This window comes from Notechis scutatus, chromosome 2 (genome assembly GCF_049901735.1).
Source record: "Notechis scutatus isolate UNSWTSFEM ecotype Mainland chromosome 2, rNotScu1.2, whole genome shotgun sequence".
In the NCBI taxonomy this organism is placed as follows: Eukaryota; Metazoa; Chordata; class Lepidosauria; order Squamata; family Elapidae; genus Notechis; species Notechis scutatus.
The window spans coordinates 267,320,316-267,341,089 of record NC_142010.1 but is presented as its reverse complement, the minus strand read 5'-3'; the positions used below and the strand labels follow the sequence as shown (position 1 = coordinate 267,341,089).

Here is a 20,774-nt window from a genome sequence, read left to right as displayed (position 1 = left end):
TGAACTTTTGTAAGTCAAGGACTACCTGTAAGTAGCAGGCAGGGCAGGGAAGTGGGGAGGAGAAAGGAAAACGGAGGCGAGGCCCAAAGAGAATCAGAAACGTGTCCATCTGCACGAATCTGTGAAGTGGGAAACCTGGCAGCCTCACTCAGTGGCACATAGCGGGGGTGGGGGGTCTTTCTTGGGGGCTGAACCCTCCCTGCATAGGAATGGCCGTATTCCCTGGCTGCAGAGGCCCCCCTCCCTCCCTCCCTCTCCCCCTCCTGCAAAGGCTCTTTGGACAACCGCAAAACAAGGACCCTCTTTGTGCCCGAACCCGCCAAGAAGAGCTACCGGCTGCCAAGGCTGTTGGAACTGCTCACCAACCGGCCATGCCAAGGGAGCAGGGCTTGCCAAGGCCATCCCAGCCCTGGCTGGGGATGATGGGACCTGATCTGGCACTTTGGGGAATTCTGGTGCAATCCTAAGTTGCATTCGCAGAGGGATACAATCGAGATCAAGGGAGGTACCAATACCACTCTATAAAGCCTTAGTAAGGCCACACCTAGAGTCCTGCATCCAGTTTTGATCACCACACTATTAAAAAAGAGGTTGAGACTCTAGAAAGAGGGCAGAGAAGAGCAACCAGGATGATGAGAGAACTGGAAGCTAAAAGATACGAAGAACGGTTGCAGGAACTGGGCCTGGCTAGTCTAGGGAAGAGAAGGACCAGGGGAGACACGATAGCTGCCTTCCAATATTTGAGGGGCTGCCCCAAAGAGGAGGAGGAAGGGGTCAAGCTATTCTCCAAGGCACCCAAAGGCCAGACAAGAAACAAGGGGTGGAAACTGAACAAGGAGAGATTCAACTTGGAAATAAGGAGGAATTTTCTGACAGTGAAGACAATCAACCCATGGAACAGAAGTTGCCTTCGGAAGTTCTGGGAGCTTCATCCCTGGAGGCTTTCAAGAAGAGATTGGACTGCCACCTGTCAGAAATGATGTAGGGTCTCCTGCTTGGGCGGGGCGTTGGACTAGATGACCTGCAAGATCCCTCCCAATTCTGATTATCTACTATCTGGTGCTTTCCCAGCATCCATCCGTTTTGGTTCCGGGTCCCTCCGCTGTCCCTCGGCCCCTTCTCCATGGCTCTGGGCCCAACCGACGGAAGGTCCCCCAGCCCAGGCCCCTCCTGTTCGCTGCCCCTTTGCCCCACTAACCTTTGGGGCCCGGTGGTGCAATCAAAGCTCTTCCAGCTTTTGACGGGCATCCCTGGGTCCCTACCAGCCTCCCCTGACCCAGGGGTGCCCCCTCCAATGTTCAGCCTATACAGAGCTCCCACGTTCAGCCTGGCTGCAAAGTGAGCTTCAAATCGAAATGGGGTTCTGAGCAGAGAAGGGGGTGCAGGGCGGGGGTGGGGAGGGGCTCCCAGAAAAGACACCCCCCCTCCCACGACTCCTCCAAATTCTCCGGACTTCAAAAGAGCCTCAAGAAGAAGGAAGGGAGCGGGGGGCCTCCAGCGACCATTCCTTCTGCCATTTCGTAGGCGCCTGTGGTTGCGCGTCTGCACACACACACACACACACGTGTGTGTTTGTGTGCGCGCCGATTTCTACGCCAAAGCCCACCCTGCATAAGTGCACCAGCTTGCCTACCGTCCCTGTCCTACTGTCTCCCTTTTATCCGTATCCATTTCATGCATTCATAATCATGTTCAGACTTCTACCTTTTATCCAATACTTGCTTGACAAATAAATAAATGCAATAAATGAATACAAAGGTAGGAATATTGGTTCCTCTTGCTACCCTCCCGCCTTCCAAATGGTTTCCAGATGCAGCATCTGGTTTTCTGCAAAGGTTTGGCAGATGCAGGAGTTGGAAGGAAGGGGAGAAACTATCTGAAACATGTGAGGTGGGGGGGGGGGAGCTATGGGAAGGCGGCCGGGAGTGGATATAATTCGTAGCAGGCCCATTCAAAGCTTGGGGCTACAGAGAGGAACAGGCAGCCTTTGCCCAAAGATGTCGGACCGAGAGGCGTTTTCTAACATCCTTAATATTCTTAAGCTGCTCTTAAAGTGCCCTTAAAGAGACCCCTTTAGGGATGATGGACAGCGTAACAACAACAATAATAACAATAACAATAACAATAACAATAACAATAATAATAATAATAATAATAATAATAATAATAATAATAATAATAATAATATAGTCAGCTGCGGAAGGCCACCTTACTGGAATCTGCTCGCATAATCCGCCAATACATCACAGAGTCCTAAATGCTTGGGAAGTGTTCGACTAGTGATTTGTGATACGAAACCCAGCATGGTTATCTCGTTTGTTGTGCATACTGTCATTTTTGTGTATAATAATAATAATAATATAAACAAACTGACTACTTAGAACGCCATAACCGAGTTGCTAAAATCATTCACTGGAAACTGTGCCAAAAGGTTGGATTTGAGTCTAGTAACAACTACTGGGAACATCAGGTTGAGAAGGTCCTGGAGAATGAAAAAGTCAGGATCTTGTGGGACTTCAGAATTCCGACTGACAGGCACTTGGCCCACAACACACCTGACATAACAATAGTTGAAAAGAAAAAGGTTTGGTTCATTGGCATTGCAATACCTGGTGATGCATGAATTGTGGATGTGCAGCAAGAAAAAATCACAAAGTATCGGGACTTACAAATTGAAGTTGAGCGACTTTGGAAAAAGAAATCATGTGTTACCTCAATTGTAACTGGAGCCCTTGGAGCAATACCTAAAGGGCTGCCTCGCTATTTGGAAATCCTGAATTTATCAGACTTGAATACCCTGATTCTATGAAAAAACCACCCTACTTGGAACAGCTTATATCCTCCGACGCTACCTGAACAGTTCCTAGGTCCTCAGTTAGGACTCGAGCTGTTGAGCTACCAACCAGCCCCAAAGACTATGAATCTAACCAAAGATTAACCACCATAATAATAATAATAACAACCAAGAACAAGCAAAAATGAAAGCAAAAATCCAACAGCAAAGGTTGCTTATGTAGGCAACGAGAAAGATGTAACCGTAGATCCCCTCATTAGTGGCTGCAGCCAAATCCCACAGCGACCCAGGTGGCATCTCCACCTTTTCCAAAGCTCAAGAGAGACCTGCATTCATCTCCCCGAAAGCCACCACAGAGAGAAGAGACACCCAGCATCTTCTCTCCCCCATCCCCCCAGCTCAAAAAGAAGCCCTTGTTCCTTGAGGCTTATTCTCTGTTTATCTGTTTACTAGCTCGGTCCCCCTGCTTCGCTAGGAAACTATGTGGTCGGGCTTAGTTTTGGGGGAGGAAAATAAGGGGGGAAAAATTCTGCCTCTGCCTAGCAGCATCCATTGGTATTCGTCTGGCTAGCGTCCTGTCAGTGTGTGAGAGAGTGGAGGGCTGCTTGGAAACTGAAAGAGTATTTGCTGTGTGAGCAAGGAGACAGCAAGGAGCCTGGGTGTGGTTTAGCTCAACTGTTCTGCACTAAAGCTGCTTGCTGCTCTGAAACTGAAACTCCTCTGCTTGTGTTTTGCCTTTGGAAGAGATTTCTTTTCAGGTGAGGAGTGGGAATAGAACTCCTTAGCATCAGAGCATGTTAATAATAATAATAATAATAATAATAATAATAATAATAATAATAATAATAATAATAATAATAATAATAATATAGGAAATACTCTAAATGCTCTGAGGGTTATTTTAAAAATTCCTTTCTTAGGGAGCCCCTAGAAGCCAAGAAAAACCTACGGGTCAAATTTCAAGTTTGTAGGCTTTACGGTTCTGGAGATTTTGCGATGATCCGTGAGTGGAATTTCGCTTATATATATATATAGATTTATGAAATTCCTGCTTTTCCCATCTCATTGTCCAAAGCAACTCTGTTCCCATTTAGAGCCGGGTTTTTCAAACTGGGTGACCGGAAGGTGCATGTGGACTTCCAGCCCCAGAATTCCCCAACCGTCGTGCTGCGAGTGGAAGTCCATCGGTGCATCTTTTCAGTCGCTTGGCTGCCCTCCTGGTCACCCCCTTGGGGGAGAAGAGCAAGTGCTCTGTGGCCAGAGGCCCGTGGGCTCCCCTCCTGCCTGCTGCTTGCAGGGAGAGGAAGAAGGATGGGGACAGGCGAGGAAAGGAGAAGGCAAGGCAGACTTTTGCTGCCTTTGGCCGGATGCCTCTCTCTGTCCAACTGCCCGGAGAGAATGAAGGATGGCAAGAAGCAGCTGGGCCTTTTGCTGCCTTTGGCCGGATGCCTCTCAGCCCACCACAGGCCACTGAGAGTGACTCAGACCAACCTGCATTTTATTCGCACAAAATTGGAAAAGTGAAGAGATTGGATGATGAGGAAAATATTAGAATGCGCACAAATGAACAGGTTAACGCTGGCAGTTAAAGAGAAGGGACAAACTGAGCATTACATGATATGGGAACTATTCTACCGACGGCTAGAGAATAAATACGAAAGACAGAAATAAAAGAAGATTAGCGAAATATAGAAAACATAGTAATAGAATTAAACGTTGATGAGTATTGTGGCAGTATTAGATATGTTATGTATATATCAATATTAAGACAAGAGTAGATAAATAATGGATATAACTGTAAAATTTAATTGTTAGTGCACAAGATATTTGTACCCAGATGACGCACTGTTTAATGGAAGATGGCTTGTTTGTATTAAAATAAAATATTTTTTTTTTTTTAAAAAAAGGATGAACCTGCATTTTTTTGAAACGGGAGAGAAAGCAGACTGGATTCTTCACACACACACACACACACACACCCAGGGGGTTCCAGCCCCTGCACCACAGAGGTGGGATGCAAATATTTTTACTACGGTTCTGTGGGCGTGGCTAGGTGGGAGTGGATAGGTAGGCGTGGCCATGTGACTGGGTGGGTGTGGCCTTCTCCTCCTCCTCCTCCTCTTTCTTTCTTTCTTTTGCAGCCCCCCGCCCCCCCCGTGCACCCCTTTGGGTTTGGCCGAACCGGTAGCTGTTTTTTTTACTACCGGTTCATGTGAACCGGGCCAAACCGGTACGCTTCACCATCTCCGGTGGGAAGGCCGAACCCGGTGCTTTCCTCACTGGCATCGGGAAACCCCAGGGAGTTCCAGGGGCCTGTAGGCAGAGCAGAGCCAAGCTCGAGGTGGGGGCTTCTTGGAAAGACCCCTGGGCTGCAAGTGCAGCAGCTCTGAAGGGGTCCCCGGCTGGCCAAGTAGCCTTCTCTAGCCAGGCAGCAACCAGAGTGTGTTGACCGGGGCTGATGGGCCCTGTAGCTCGAGCTGGAGGTGCCCAGGGTAGCTGCTTCTGTGCCTCAATTATTCAGGTGGGCTTCTTGATGTCCCACCAGGCCACCTGGGATGCTGAATCGTGGGACCTTTGTGGGCTCTTCTCGGGAGGCCAGCTTACTCCCCCAAAGTCAAGGAAGGAGAAGGTCTGGTTCATGGAGGCCACGTTTCAGTCAAGGTCCTTCAGAGGTCAGCCAGACCCACCCTGGTGTAGGAAATGCCTTCTGTAGAGTTTCCTGGTTTCTGCTTGACAAACTTTACTCCGCTCCATTTCATTCCGCTCCACTTTTTACTTCACTTCACTCCATTCTACTCCACTCCACTTCACATCATTCCATTCCATTCCACTCCACTTTGCTCCACTCTACTCCACTCCACTCCACTCCATTTTACTTTTCACTTCATTTCACTCCAGTCTTTCAAAATAGTGGATCCAGAACTTAAGAATTTTTTTTCTGTGATGTGTTGTTGAGCCCCACTCACCCTTGATCAGCTGGCTACCACTGGCAACTCCTGACTCCGCTGCCTCCCTGTTCTGACCAAGGCTTCCTGAGACATTAACAAACACATATTAGTCCCCAAAACCTTTCTTTTTATTTCAACGGCTGTGGATTTTAGTCATTCACAGCCTGTAATGAGTCTCAAACAGTTTGTAATATTCCCACATAAGACTGCCACAATCCTTCGGGATAAGTCTGATAAGCACGCACCTTTATCTTCCTTGAAATGCTGCCAATGACTAAATGTCCAATTAGTTATACGAGGCCAAACAGAGCACAAATTCAACATAGAGCTTCAGATTTTAAACCGACTAGTACGAACAAAGTTGCTTCCTGCAAAAGATTCCCGTCCCTTTGCTCCTCCTTTATGTCTTGTGGGAGGGGTCAATCACCTCCAAGCCTTACTCCCGAGTCACCCCTTTTGTCTTAACTGTTCTTGCCTTCTGGCAGCTCTGCACATGCACGCACTGGGAACAGGCTCCCTTTGTTCCTCTGCCTTGCTGATGTCAGATTCTGGAGTCTGCACATAACTTCCAGATGGTCCTGGCCCCAACTCTGCATCAGATGCAAATCCCTCATCCGAGCCCTCCCCAGATTCCCCGACTGGCCCATGTTCTTCCCCACTGTCCAACTCGGCTGCCAGCTCCACAGGCTGCTGCCGAACCACAACTCTCCCCCCCGGGGCCTTTGCCAAGGGCTCTTCTCCTTCAAGGACACGTTGGCCCAAGCGGGACCCCCGGGGCTGCCAGCCTGGGCTCCAGCTGTGGCACTGAATCAGCCATAGCACCTTCCAGCATGACTCCGGATGCAATTCCAAGCCTGCAACGTTTGGGTCAAAATGCACAAAGACTCCCAGCTCTCAGCCACGTTCAGACAACACACCTAACCCAGGTCAGCCAAAGCCCAGAAACTCCCATTGGCCCAAATGAGCGGGCTGGCTGGTTCCTTCAAAACGTTTGGAGTATTTTTAGGCACTGCAGGCACTAATTCCACTACAGGTACTACCTGGACTTACAACAGTTCATTTGGTGACTGTTCAAAGTTACGACAGCACTGGAAAAAACAACTTACGGCCGTTTCTCATACTTAAGACTGTTGCATGAACAATGGCCCTGAAGGTCATAAAATGGGGCAAAACTCCCTTAGCCGCTGTCTCTCTCAGCCATGGAGACTGTGGGCTCAAAGTTGTGGGGTAGCTGCTGGCTCCACAGACTCAGTGAATCCAGAAAGTGGGTCCATTCCGAAAAGAGGCTCAGCAGGTGCCTTAGGAGCAAATCCCCAGGAATTGGAACCGGAGCCTCCGGCCGGCCGTTCTTCCCAGGACAGACCTGCCACGCGCAGACTTCCTTTTTAGGAAGGCCCTGGCACTTCTGGGCCTCCCTGCCTTATTCGACGTGCTGCTTAGCTCTCTGGGGTTTTAAAAATAATATATCGTACACGGCGATGTTTGGCTATTTCTGCTGTCAAGCAGTCATGTTGTTTTGCATATTTCCAGCAGGGATTTAAGCTGAACTCATCCCTCTAAAATGCCTCAAATCCTTAGAAGGCAACATAGCGTGTGAACGGGTGAAGGAGGGAGGCTGCATTCACACCCAAGGGCTCCTGCTGTTAACCCATTTGGACGTTGGCAAGGGGCTGTCAGACAAACCAAGGTGGATTTGCAACTGGCTGACAAACCTACTCAATGAGTAGTCCTTAATGGGTCTACGTCTACACAGAGGGAAGTAAGCAGTGGGGTGCCACAAGGTTCCCTCTTAGGCCCAGGACTCTTCAACATCTTCATTAACAACTTAGATGAGGGAGTAGAAGGGGAACTTACCAAATTTGCAGATGATACTAAGCTTGTTGATTGTCCCCTATGACTGTCATTAAGTGTTTTACGTTATGATTCTTGATTCTTAACAAATGTATCTTTTCTTTTATGTATACTGAGACTATTTACACTGTTAGGGTTTGGGGATTAACCCCTAGAAGAGTATTGCAGCAGTAGTCAAGCCAGGAAGGGCCCCAGAGTATACACACACTGAATACAAACACTGTTTGTAGTTTAAATAGTTTTTAATCCAGTTAGAGTTCAAAGCATTGTCATTCAGTCCATTAAGTCATTCACAGTATTTCCATCCAGTAAGACTCACTAGTATAGTCCAAGTTAAGAGTCCTTGCAATATCTTTATCAGCCGATAAAGATATCTTCTCCTCCTCCGGTTTCACTCTCCAGAGAAACAAACGCTGGATATTCAGTAGAATTACGCAGTAAATCAGCAAACAGTATCAAACAATAACAGTTCAGTCACAGGCACTCACAGTCAGTAATCACAGTTAGTCGCAGCAGCACACAGTTACAGTCAGCAAACAGTAAGCTTTCCAGCTTCTAATGCTTCCTTATATTGTAACTTCTAACCGCACCCTTAATCGGCTAATTGCCTGCTGCATTGTGCTTAAAGTGATAAGCACTTAAACCATGATATCTAAGTTTTATATATTTATTCACCCAAACCATATTTGGTATCAATGTTATACCTAACATACTCCCCTTTTGGATGAAATAAATATATAATTCCTTTACAATCTTATCCCATATTTTTCACAACTCTCCTGGTGCTTACTGGCACCTTGGGCTTTAGTAAAATTATCAGCTAAATTGTCCTCCGACATACAGTACTCTAGCTGAATCATCTTACTTCTTACAGATTGTCTCACGTTTAGGTATCTTAGATCTGTATGCTTGCTCCTTGTTTTACTCCAATATTTGTGGCCATTTGAATTGCTGCCTGATTATCTTCATGTATAATTATAGGATAATCTACAGTTATACCTATATCAATTAACATTTGTTTATACATTATTAATTCTGTACATAACAGTGATAAACAGGAGAATTCTGCCTCCATAGTAGACAAACTTATATGCTGTTGTCTAATTGACTTCCAGCCTATTAATGTCTTACCCAGCATTATGGCTGTTCCTGAAGTCGACTTTCTAGTGTCTCTTTCTGATGCAAAGCTAGCATCTGCATAAGCACTCAAAATTAAATCACCCTTTGGTTCTAAATACAATGAATAATTCATTGTCTTTTTAAGATATCTTAATATCCTCTTAGCTGCAATCCAGTGTCTTTCACATGGTGCAGAATTGAATCTAGCCAACTGATTCACGCAGTACGATATATCTGGTCTAGACCAATTACTAATATAACTCAAACTACCAATTAAAGATTGATAAATCACCTTATCAAACTCAGGGCTTTGTACATCAGTGTTGCTAAACTCCTGACTCATTGGAGTCTTAGCTGGCTTACAAAAAGCTCCATCTTGTAATCTTTTAGCAATTTGCTTATCTTATCTTCCTGAGATATCTTATAACCTTTCCGTGTTTTCTTTATATTCAAACCGAGATACTTCTTTATCTCCCCTAATTGCTTGATCTTTATTCTCTTTCCTAATGATGCTATTATTTTATTTGCTTCATCATTAGTTTCAGTTATCAATGCAATGTCATCTGTGAATAGTAATAATAATGATACTTTCCCATTTGTCTCCCTCTTAAACAGACATGGATCGGCTAAACCAGCTTTAAATCCTATATTGTCTAGTTCCTTTACAATATACTGGTTCCATTCATAGCCTGATTGTTTAAGACCATAGAGACTTTTCTTTAACAACCAACAATCATTATTATCCTTATTTTCACTTTTAATACCAACAGGTTTTTTCATATAAATAATATGTTTTAATGGGGCGTGCAAGTAAGCAGTTTCCACATCTAGATGGTTAACTATATAGTTTTTACTAGCTGCCCACACTAAAGCTGCTCTCAAGGTTGCTGCCTTAAGACTAGGTGCAAACACCTCATCATAGTCATTAGCATTCTGCCTAAAACCTTGGGCTACTAACCTTGCCTTATGGATTAAATTACCATCCTTATCTGTTTTTTACCTTAAATATCCATTTGCAGCCAATGGATTTCTTTCCTACAGGTAATTTGGCATTTTCATACACCTTCATATCTCTTAATGAATTCAGTTCCTTATTCATTGCTGCATACCATCTTTCTTTTTCCTTATTAGGATACTTTTTAATTTCTTCAACAGAATTAGGAACTTGATTAATCTGGCACACTGTGTTAGCCTGGTACCTATCAGGCGGTCTAGATATACGTGTAGTTCTTCTGGGAATTACAGGGCTTACAGGAGGACTTTGTTGAACTACTACCTGTTCATCTTCCTCATCCTGTTCAGCTATTGAATCTGTTTCTTCCTTTATGGGCACTATTTCATCCTGTATTTGTCTCTTTACTTTATTTTTAAAGTTACAGGGATAACTAATGGGATTTCTATAGGATTCAATAATTACATCTTTATTGGCATCCTGTTCTAATTTCTCCCATCCTTCATGTTCTAGAAATTGGGCACTAGCACTACATAACACTTTAGATGTGCCTTTCTCCCAAAATCTATATGCCCTATGGTTTGCCTGATAACCAACGAAGAAAAATCTTTTAGCTCTATGTTGCCCTTTTTTCTGAGTTGTGCAGGAATATGCACCCATGCTGGTGCACCAAATGTGTGCAGGTAACTTAGGTCAGGTTTCCTGCCATGCCATCTGGTAAATGGTATTTCACCTGTTGTTGTATTAACAACGTTGTTCAATATGTTATTAGCACACATTGTAGCCTCCCCCCCACAAAGAATCAGGTAACCCAGAATCATTTAACATTGTTCTAACCATTGCCTGTAGTGTTTGGCCTCTTCTTTCAATAAAAGCGTTATGTTCTGGCCTGTATGGAGCAGACTTCTTATGCTCTATTCCAGCTACCTTAAGTCTGTTCTGGAATTTGTTATTAACAAATTCCGTGCCATTATCTGTCACCAGGGTTATCAGTTGTCGTTTAGACTTTCTTTCAGCAAACCTAAGCCAATTGAAAAAATGTTGATATGTTTCAGTTTTGCTTTTCATTAAATAGCAAAACCCATATCTAGAATAATGGTCCATAATGCTCAGTATATATCTAGCACCCCCATACTGGGTTTCTTTGGACCTATTATGTCTGCAAATACTACTTCTAAAGGTTCTTTTGTTTTGAAACCATTTAGCCTATTTGCAGGCAATACTTTGCTCTTATCTTCACAGCAAACATTACAACGCAAATATTTATCACAAGGTTTTAACCTTATTCCTTCAGATAACTCAACTGTACGTTTTAGCATTTTAAAATTTACATGCCCCAAACGCCTATGCAATAAATGGATACATTCATCATGAGGCTTTATATTATTAAATACAGTTTGAGCCTCCCTTTCTTACTATTATCTAATACATATAATGTTCCATTTAAAGCTGCAGTTACCCTTTTGTTATCTTTTTCAATTATGCAATTATTATCTTTAAAAGTAATTACATAACCTAATTTATCTAATACCCTTACTGAAAGCAAATTAAACTTTAGTTGCGGTACATACAACATTTTTATATCCTGGTTTATGTACGGACAACGTGCAAAACCTTGACCTTTCGCTTTCAGGTTCCAGCCATTAGCAAGAGATATATGTTGAGAACTTGTAGACATTTTTATAAATTTTGTCTTATCTCTTGTGATGCAGTGGGATGCGCCACTGTCAACCACCCATAAATTATTCTTCACATCAGAGTTGCTAAACGTGGCTAGTTCAAATGCTTTCTTTGGCTTTTTTTACATTCTGGCTTTTTCTCTTTTTGCAGAATTTTGCCAAATGTCCTCTGCTTCCACAATTAAAACACTTTTTAATTGTGTATGCCGTTGAAGATAAATTCTCTTCTTCCAGGTGCTTTACTTTGCTTTGCTGGTTTCTTTCAAACTTTGAAGATAATTTCTCTTCTTTCTTATCTTCTCTCAGCTCGTCACGCTCACGCCTTCTTCTGGCTTCTTCTAGTAGCCTGCCTGTTATCTCGGTTAATGAGAGGCTTTCTTTTGGCAATACCTCTAACGAAGTCACATAGTCATCATAGCTTTGATCTAATGAAGATAATATTATGTAGACTTGTTGCAGTTCATTAAATATAAGCTCTTTTCTTGCAATTCTTGAAAAATGCTCTTCATACAGTTTAAATGAACTAACATATCTCCATTCCTCTGAAGATGCGTTCGAAAAAGCTTCCGTGTAAGATTTATATGTGCTCCTACACTGTCCCGAACATAAATCTTCCTGAGGTTCTCCCAGCAGTTTGCAGCATTTTCTTCTCCACGAATATGGACAAGCTGCTGATCACAGAGAGTCAGTCCTATGATGCATAAAGCCTGCTCATTCTTCAGTTTAAAGTCTTGTAACTTTTCTTTATCATCATCATTAGCAGGATCCCAGCTACTCACATCTGGTGGGTTTGCTATAATGTCCCACAAACCTTCTCTGCGTAGAAGTAAACTACATTTCATTGACCATGAAACATAGTTTGTTCCATCCAGCCTGGATATCATGGACAGTTGTGACAAATTTACTTGTGCCATTACTCTTCAGATATTTTGACTATTTTAAACTAATTAAAACAGTTTGTTTTTACAGTAATGTGCAACTCACACCAACTCTCTCTGCTATATCCTGGTTAGTTAGACTATGCTGCTGGGCCCATAACCAATGTTAGGGTTTGGGGATTAACCCCTAGAAGAGTATTGCAGCAGTAGTCAAGCCAGGAAGGGCCCCAGAGTATACACACACTGAATACAAACACTGTTTGTAGTTTAAATAGTTTTTAATCCAGTTAGAGTTCAAAGCATTGTCATTCAGTCCATTAAGTCATTCACAGTATTTCCATCCAGTAAGACTCACTAGTATAGTCCAAGTTAAGAGTCCTTGCAATATCTTTATCAGCCGATAAAGATATCTTCTCCTCCTCCGGTTTCACTCTCCAGAGAAACAAACGCTGGATATTCAGTAGAATTACGCAGTAAATCAGCAAACAGTATCAAACAATAACAGTTCAGTCACAGGCACTCACAGTCAGTAATCACAGTTAGTCGCAGCAGCACACAGTTACAGTCAGCAAACAGTAAGCTTTCCAGCTTCTAATGCTTCCTTATATTGTAACTTCTAACCGCACCCTTAATCGGCTAATTGCCTGCTGCATTGTGCTTAAAGTGATAAGCACTTAAACCATGATATCTAAGTTTTATATATTTATTCACCCAAACCATATTTGGTATCAATGTTATACCTAACATACACCAAGACAAATTCCTTGTGTGTCCAATCACACTTGGCCAATAAAGAAGTCTATGTCTATGGCAGGAATAGCCAATACCCCAGAAGATAGGCTCAAGATCCAGATGGATCTTGATAGACTAGAACACTGGGCCTGATCTAACAAGAAATTCAATGTAGAGAAAAGTAAAGTCCTACACTTAGGCAAGAAAAACCAAAAGGACACATACAGATTGGGTGAAACCAGGCTCAACAGCAGGAACTGGGAGAGGTACCTTGGAGTCTTGGTGGACAATCAGCTAAATAGGAGCCAGCCGTGTGCAGCCACCGCCAAAAAAGCCAATGCAATCCTAAGTTGTATTAACAGAGGGATACAATCAAGATCAAGGGAGGTACTAATACCACTCTATAAAGCCTTAGTAAGATCACACCTAGAGTACTGCATCCCGTTTTGGTCACCACACTATAAAAAAAAGATGTTGAGACTCTAGAAAAAGTACAGAGAAGAGCAACCAGGATGATGAGGGGACTGGAGGCTAAAATATAAAATGAATGGTTGCAGGAACTGGGCCTGGCTAGTCCAGGGAAGAGAAGGACCAGGGGAGACAGGAAAGCAATGTTCCCATATTTGAGGGGCTGCCCCAGAGAGGAGGAAGGGGTCAAACTATTCTCCAAGGCACCCGAAGGCCAGACAAGGAACAATGGATGGAAACTGAACAAGGAAAGATTCAGGCTAGAAATAAGGAGGAATTTTCTGACAGTGAGAACCATCAACCCATGGAACAGAAGTTGCCTTCAGAAGTTGGGGGAGCTTCACACGTGGAGGCTTTCAAGAAGAGACTGGACTGCCATCTGTCAGAAACTGTCGTAAGATAAGACTACCTGTAGTTTCTTTATCGTCGCTCACCTACGGACAGAATCTTGCCAGACTAAAGCCACCACCTGCCTAACTGCTGGGAAGGTCCTTCCTTGCTCCACCAGACCATTCCGGGAAGCAGCTCCTCCTTCCTGGGACACCAGATGACGTTCCCCCACAACCTCTGACTTACACTTCGGTTTATTTGTTTGGTGTTTTTTATTATTACTTTATGCAATTTTTTTTTTTGCAAATTTTTATTGTTACTTTTTGCAATTTCCTTGTACACATGTTGTGCATTGACCATAAATGTTTTGATTTGATTTGGATGTTGCTTAATACGCGGAACCACAAGGTTACTCAACAGGTTTATATAACAAGTGACTTAGGCATAGGGTGCAAATGCCTTGTGCTGGGCCTATCCCTCCGCTCAGGGGAGGGAGGGGAGAAGGAAAGGGGCCCTTGTGAAGGTGGGAGAAAGAGGAGGCGAGGGGCACCGCAGGTTTGGCTTTCCTTCCGCACTGAGGCTGCACACTTGCCTGGCTGTGCAGAATAGATTGAGCCATAAATTTACCAAGTGGGTTGGATGCTCAACTGTAGCAATCTAATCAAGGTTACCCCCAAGGAAGCCTGGCTTGACACGGGCGGCTGAAGGATGTTCTGGGAATCAGGATCCAAATTCAGCTGCTTCCAAGGCTCAGCCAGCCGAAGGTTCGGTTCTGGTCTTTCCCTAGAGATCCGCCTCTTCTCTGCCTGCCTGTCTGTGTGTGTGTGTGGGGGGGCAGAACTCTTCCTTCCCTCTACAGACAATTTTTTTTCCTTAGGGAAAGAATGTAGGACACCGAATCACAGGGCTGGAAGGGACCCTAGAGGTCCTCTAGTCCAACCCCCTGCCCAAGGCAGGAGACCGTATACCATCTCGGACCAATGGCTCTCCATTCTTTTCCTGAAAACCTGGGCACCCACAACCTCTGGAGTCCAGCTGTTCCACAGGTTAATTGTTTCCACCGTTAACAAATTCTTCCTCCTTTCTAGGTTGCTTTCCTCCTTGATTAGTTTCCATCCGTTGCTTCTTGTCTTGCCTTGTGGTGCTTTGGAGAATAGCCCGATCCCCCTCTCTTCACTGGAGGAGGAGGGGTCAAGCTATTCTCCAAGGCACCCAAAGGCCAGACAAGAAACAAGGGGTGGAAACTGAACAAGGAGAGATTCAAGTCCTAGAAATAAGGAAAAACTTTCTGACAGTGAGAACCATCAACCAAAGGAACAGAAGTTGCCTTCGGAAGTTGTGGGAGCTTCATCCCTGGAGGCTTTCAAGAAGAGACTGGGCTGCCCTTTGTCAGAAATGGTGTAGGGTCTCCTGCTTTGGCGGGGGGTTGGACTAGATGACCTACAAGGTTCCTCCCAACTCTGATTATCTGTTATCTTCTTTGGGGCAACCACTCAGATATTGGAAGCCTGCTATCATGTCACCCTGGTCCTTCTGTTTGTTAGGCTAGACATACCTAGTTCCCTTAACCATTCATCAGGCGGTTTAGCCTCCAGGCCCAGAACCTGAACTCCTGACCTTGATTCCATCGCCAGGCCAGCTTCCCAACATGTGTGTGGGGGGGGGGGAGCCCAAGAAAGTCCACTTGCCTTTTAGACAAAAGCACCTTTGGGAAAGACACGACCTGGAGGGTTGAGAATCTCCATAGACTGCATCCAATTTTGGTCACCACGATATAAAACAACGTGTTGAGAAGAGCAACTATGAGGATTAAAAGCCTGGAGACTAAAATATATGAAGAACAGTTGCAGGATTTGGGTCTGGCTAGTCCAGAGAAAAGAAGAATTGGGAGTGATATGGTAGCAGCCCTCCAATACCTGAGGGGCTACCACAAAGAAGGGTGGGGGGTCAAAGCACCTGAGAGTAGGACAAAAAACAATGGATGGAAAGCAACCTGGAATTAAGGAGAAATTCCCTGACAGTTAGAACAGTTAACCAGTGGAACAGTTTGCCACCAGAAGTTGTGGGTGCCCCAACACGGCAGGTTTTTCAGAAAAGTTTGGACATTCACCTGGTCTGAAGTGCTAGGGTCTCCTGCTTGAGCAGGGGGTTGGACTAGAAGACCTCCAGGGTCCCTTCCAGCTCTATTCTGATTGATTGACATTTTCCTAATCTGGTGCCCTTCATTCAGACTGGTTCCTTGCTCGCCTCGAATGGCTTCCAAAGAAGAAGTCTGGCTTTGCAATCTTTAGATTAGATTAACAGAGTTGGAAGGGACCTTGCAGGTCATCTAATCTGACCCACCGCCGAAGGAGAAGACCCTTCACCATTTGTGACAGACGGCAGTCCAGTCTCTTCTTCAAAGCCTCCAGTGGTGAAACTCCCACAACTTCCGAAGGCAACTTCTGTTCTATCGGTTGATTGTTCTCACTGTCATAAAATTCCTCCTTATTTCCAGGTTGAATCTCACCTTGATCAGTTTCCATCCATTGTTCCTTGTCTGGCCTTCGGGTGCCTTGGACAATAGCTTGACCCCTTCCTCCTCCTCTCTGTGACAGCCCTTCAAATACTGGAATGCTGCTCTCCTGTCTGCCCTGGTCCTTCTCTTCCCTAGACTAGCCAGGCCCAGTTCCAGCAACCGTTCGTTGTATGTTTTAGCCTCCAGTCCCCTCATCATTTATTTATTTTATTTATTTTTATTTGTCAATTGCTTACAAGATAATAGGTATAAGTAAAAACATAGTTATGAATACATGAAATGGATACATATAAGTAAAATAAAAAGAATCCATAGGACAGGGATGGTAGGCACGTTGGTGCGCTTATGCACGCCCCCTACAGACCTCTTAGGAAAGGGGTGAGGTCAACAGTAGACAGTCTAAGGTGAAAGTTTTGGGGGTTTGGGGAAGAAACTACAGAGTCAGGGAGAGGATTCCAGACATTGACCCCTCTGTGGCTGAAGTCGTATTTCCTGCAATCAAGTTTGGTGCGATTAACCTTGAGTTTGTATCTATTGTTTGCTCTTGTGTTGTTGTGGTTGAAGCTGGAGTATTCATTGACAGGTAGGACATTGCAATGTATGATTTTATATAATATACTTAGATCGGAGCGAAGGCGGCGTAATTCAAGGTTTTCTAGGTCTGGAATTCCAAGTCTGCTGGCATAAGGTATTCTACAACGAGTAGAGGAGTGGAGAACTCTTCTTGTGAAATATTTCTGGACTTTCTCAACTGTGTTAGTATCAGATACGTAATGTGGGTTCCTGACTGATGAGCTGTATTCGAGTATTGGTCTAGCAAATGTTTTGTATGCTCTAGTTTTAGTTAGTAGTGTGATCTTAGCAGAGAAAAAGCTACGTAAGATTAGGTTAACAACTCTTAACGCCTTTTTGGCTATGGAGTTACAGGGGGCTCTAGCACTTAGATCATTAGAGATGAGTATTCCAATCTCATCTCAGTTTCTCTTCTCTACAATCTCAAGTCTCAAGTCTTCACACAGCAAGCAGAAAGTCTTCTCACTCGCAGGGGCCTCCTTTGCCCTTTCAGGAAGCTGCTCTGTAACCCGAGCAGTTGAGCCCTCCCCCCTGGCTCTGCGCCCACCCTTGCCAAGGCGGCAGGGGGCAGCCTCGGCATCCAATGCAAGCAAGCAAAGCCAACCTCCCCCTCCCCAACCTTAGTTGGCACAGGGTCCCCTGCCGAAGCACAAAGTGAGGATTTATCTGCTGGGCCAAGGCTCGGCCAACACCTCCCACCACTGCCAGCAAACTGGGCACAGGGCCTCGGCTGCAGCTGCTCATCCGGCTTGCTCCCTTCTGACGACGGGCATAAAGGGAGGAGAAAAGGGTCCTTCGCTGCCCATCATGCTTGCAAACGTTTCCTGGGTGAGCTCAGCATTACGGGGGAAATCTTTCCCCAGGGTGGCACAACGGGGCAAGGCAGCTGGAAGGGCACACTTCTCGCACTGGCTACAGCGATGGGGGGCCCCTCCAGGAAATCCACTTCACAAACACCAAGAAGGGGGTTTAAGGGGCGTGCATAAGGGCACCATCGTGTGATGACCCAAAGGGGCGTGGCACAAAAGCAACAAAGTCCCAAAAGTAGGTCAAGTCCCTTTAATTCCTCCAACTTGGCCCCCAATGTCCAGTTATCCTCGGCTGGAGGAAATTCAATCACACTTGGCCAATAAAGAATTCTATTTGGTTCTGTTCTGTTCTTATTCCACTCCATGCCATGCCATTCTATTCATTCCTCATTATTCTATTCTATTCTATTCTATTCTATTCTATTCTATTCTATTCTATTCTATTCTTCTATTATTCTATTCTATTCTATCCTATCCTATCCTACCCTATCCTATATTCTATTCTATTCCATTCCATTCCATTCCATTCTATATTCCATTCTATATTCTATTCTATTCTATTATTCTATTCTATTCTATTCTATTCTATTCTATTCTATTCTATTCTATTCTATTCTATTCTATTCTATTCTATTCTATTCTATTCTATTCTGTTCAACCTATTCTCATATTCTATTCTAATCTTCATTCTTCTATTCTATTATCTCCTATTCTCCCCTATTCTTATTCTTATTCTATTCATTCCAATTAAATGAATGACTACCAAGGACTACCTGTACCATAGGACTACCTACTACCTGTGCCAAGGACTACCCGTACCCTAATCCTGCGATGGTTCTGCCTCCTATTTTCCCATTTGCATCGTTCTTCCAGCCTCGCGGGGCTGAAAGCAGCACGCAGGGAACGCTCGTGTCCTGTCACTGTCTCTTCCCCCACCCGAGGCGGGTCTGCCTTGCCATCGGAGGCGCCTGAAAGGAAGGGGAGCCCACAAGCACCCCAGGGTTGAGCAGTGGGGAAAGCATGCAAGGGTTTCTTTAGGCATGGCTATCTCACCTTCCTTCGTTTTACCAATAAGGGAAGACGACCAACGTATTTCATATCCCTTCCTCCTCCGATTTTCCCCACAGCAACCACCCTTTGAGAGGGACCGGCCCAAACTCACCCAGCTCCTTTTCATGCCTAAGGCACGGCTAGAACTCACCATCTCCTGGTCATTGGCCCAGAGTCACCCAGTCAGATTTCAAGATTAAGGCAGGACTAGAACTCACCGTCTCCTGGCGATTGGCCCAAAGTCACCCAGCTGGCTTGTGGGCCTAAGTGAGGACTAGAACGCACAGCCTCACGCTTTCTAGCCTGGTGCCACTAGACCAAACTCAAGGCGGTGACCATACCCAACACACCTTCCTCCTTCTAATTTCCAGACAACAACCCTGCGAGGTAAGTTGGACTCAGAGAAAGTTACTGGCCCAAAGTCATCCGCCTAGCTTTCACGGCTAAAGAGAGACTAGAACTCACCATCTCCTGGGGATTGTCCCAAAGTCACCCAGTCAGATTTCATGGCAGTGGGACTAGAACTCTCCATCTCCTGGTGAATGGCTCAAAGTCACCCAGCCGTCTTTCCTGCAGAAGGTGGGACTAGAACTCCCGGTCTCCCAGTTTCTCCCAGCTCTAACTACTACACCAAGTCTCCAAGGACTCACCCATTGAGCAACCAGAGGAGCGATCAAAGCAGCGCTGGGCCAACGCAGGAGGGCCACGGCTTCCGTCCCACGTGGCTCCGTCCGGTGAGGAGGAAGCAGAGCCTAAGGAAGGATTAGTCACTCACGTCTTTGTGGTTCCCTCTTGGAGTCGGAGGGAGAGCAAAGGACGAATGTTTTCCTAATCCAGGGCAAAGATCTGCCTGAGCACAAAGCCTCCTCAAAGTTTCCGCCTTGGAGGGCGGCGGATCTGCCTTTGCTCTCACAAGACGGCCCGGTTTAGCCGGATTATGCAGGGAGCTCTGGCAAATGGGGAGGGGGTTGGCCGTGGGGAGAACCCCCCCCCCCCCAGGACAGGCAGGAGACAAGGATGGTCTTACATTGGGCCCCTTTGGCCGTGCGAAGGCTCTGCCAAGCTGGGTTGGCCACCTTTGGAGAGGGAGCAGCTGGGGCTGCAGTTACACCACCTGCCCTGGGGAGGGCGCCATTGGAACTTTGGGACCAGGTTATAAGTAGCCCCAGGGAGGGGCGTCGGAGCTTCCAAGAGTGTCCCGTCATAAGTTGAGGACTCCCTGTGAGCAAGACGTTGGAAGAGCTACACCCCGGTCTTCCTAAAAGGCAGGTGAGACCACTGTGTCTTGAGGGGGAATTCTCTTTTTATTCACTTAGGACAGGAGGTCCCCAAACTGGGCCACTTGAAGACTTGTGGACTTCAACTCCCAGAATTCCCCAGCCAGCTTTGCTGGCTGGGGAATTCTGGGAGTTGAAGTCCACAAGTCTTCAAGTGGCCAAGATTGGAGACCTTCTGACTTAGGAGTTAGGTGTTTATCGTTTGAAGCCTGGAATTGCTGGAGTTGTTTTGCCACGAAACAAAATAAATTCCACCCAAAATGAAAATGCTAAGGATTCCCTTAGTGTCCCACTTGAGTCTCCCCCTTATCTTGTTCCATTCCAGGGTCTCAGCCACAAATAACTCAGCTTCCCAGCCTCCTCCCCTCCTTCTGCCCCATCTGCTACCCTCAACCCCCCCGCATCCCAGGGGTAAATACACGAGTTTGCCCCCCACCCCACCCCAGCATCGTCCTTTCCCAGATGGGGTGCTGGGTGGAAGCCTCCGTCTGCAGGCGTGGGGGGGGGGATGAGGGGGGTCGAGGCTGCTGCTTGGCATCTGCGCATTTCCTACAGAAGCTGCTGCTCCTTTATCTTCCCTGTAAAACTTTTACGAGGAGCTTTGATGAGCCAAGAAGGAAGAGAATGAAAAAGTCTGCTTCCTTGTGGAGATGCAGGATGCCTGGCTCTGTCCTTTTCTTTTTTCTTTCTTTCTTTCTTTCTTTCTTTCTTTCTTTCTTTCTTTCTTTCTTTCTTTCTTTCTTTCTTTCTTTCTTCTTTCTTTCTTTCTTCCTTCTTTCTTTCTTCTCTCTCTTCT

General features: G+C 45.4%; 1 protein-coding gene across 6 annotated transcripts in view; it reads right to left on the bottom strand.

The window, feature by feature from the left end:
- IL11RA (interleukin 11 receptor subunit alpha) overlaps positions 1 to 20,774 on the bottom strand; it is a 110,908-nt gene that overhangs the window by 66,880 nt on the left and 23,254 nt on the right. The window contains exon 1 of one of the 6 annotated variants that reach the window (XM_087958722.1): positions 2,375 to 2,477. The exons of the other annotated variants lie outside the window; for them this stretch is intronic. The gene's annotated coding sequence lies outside the window, so the exon portion shown is untranslated. Of the gene's footprint in view, positions 1 to 2,374; positions 2,478 to 20,774 lie in introns of those variants that run through there. 6 annotated transcript variants of the gene reach the window in all.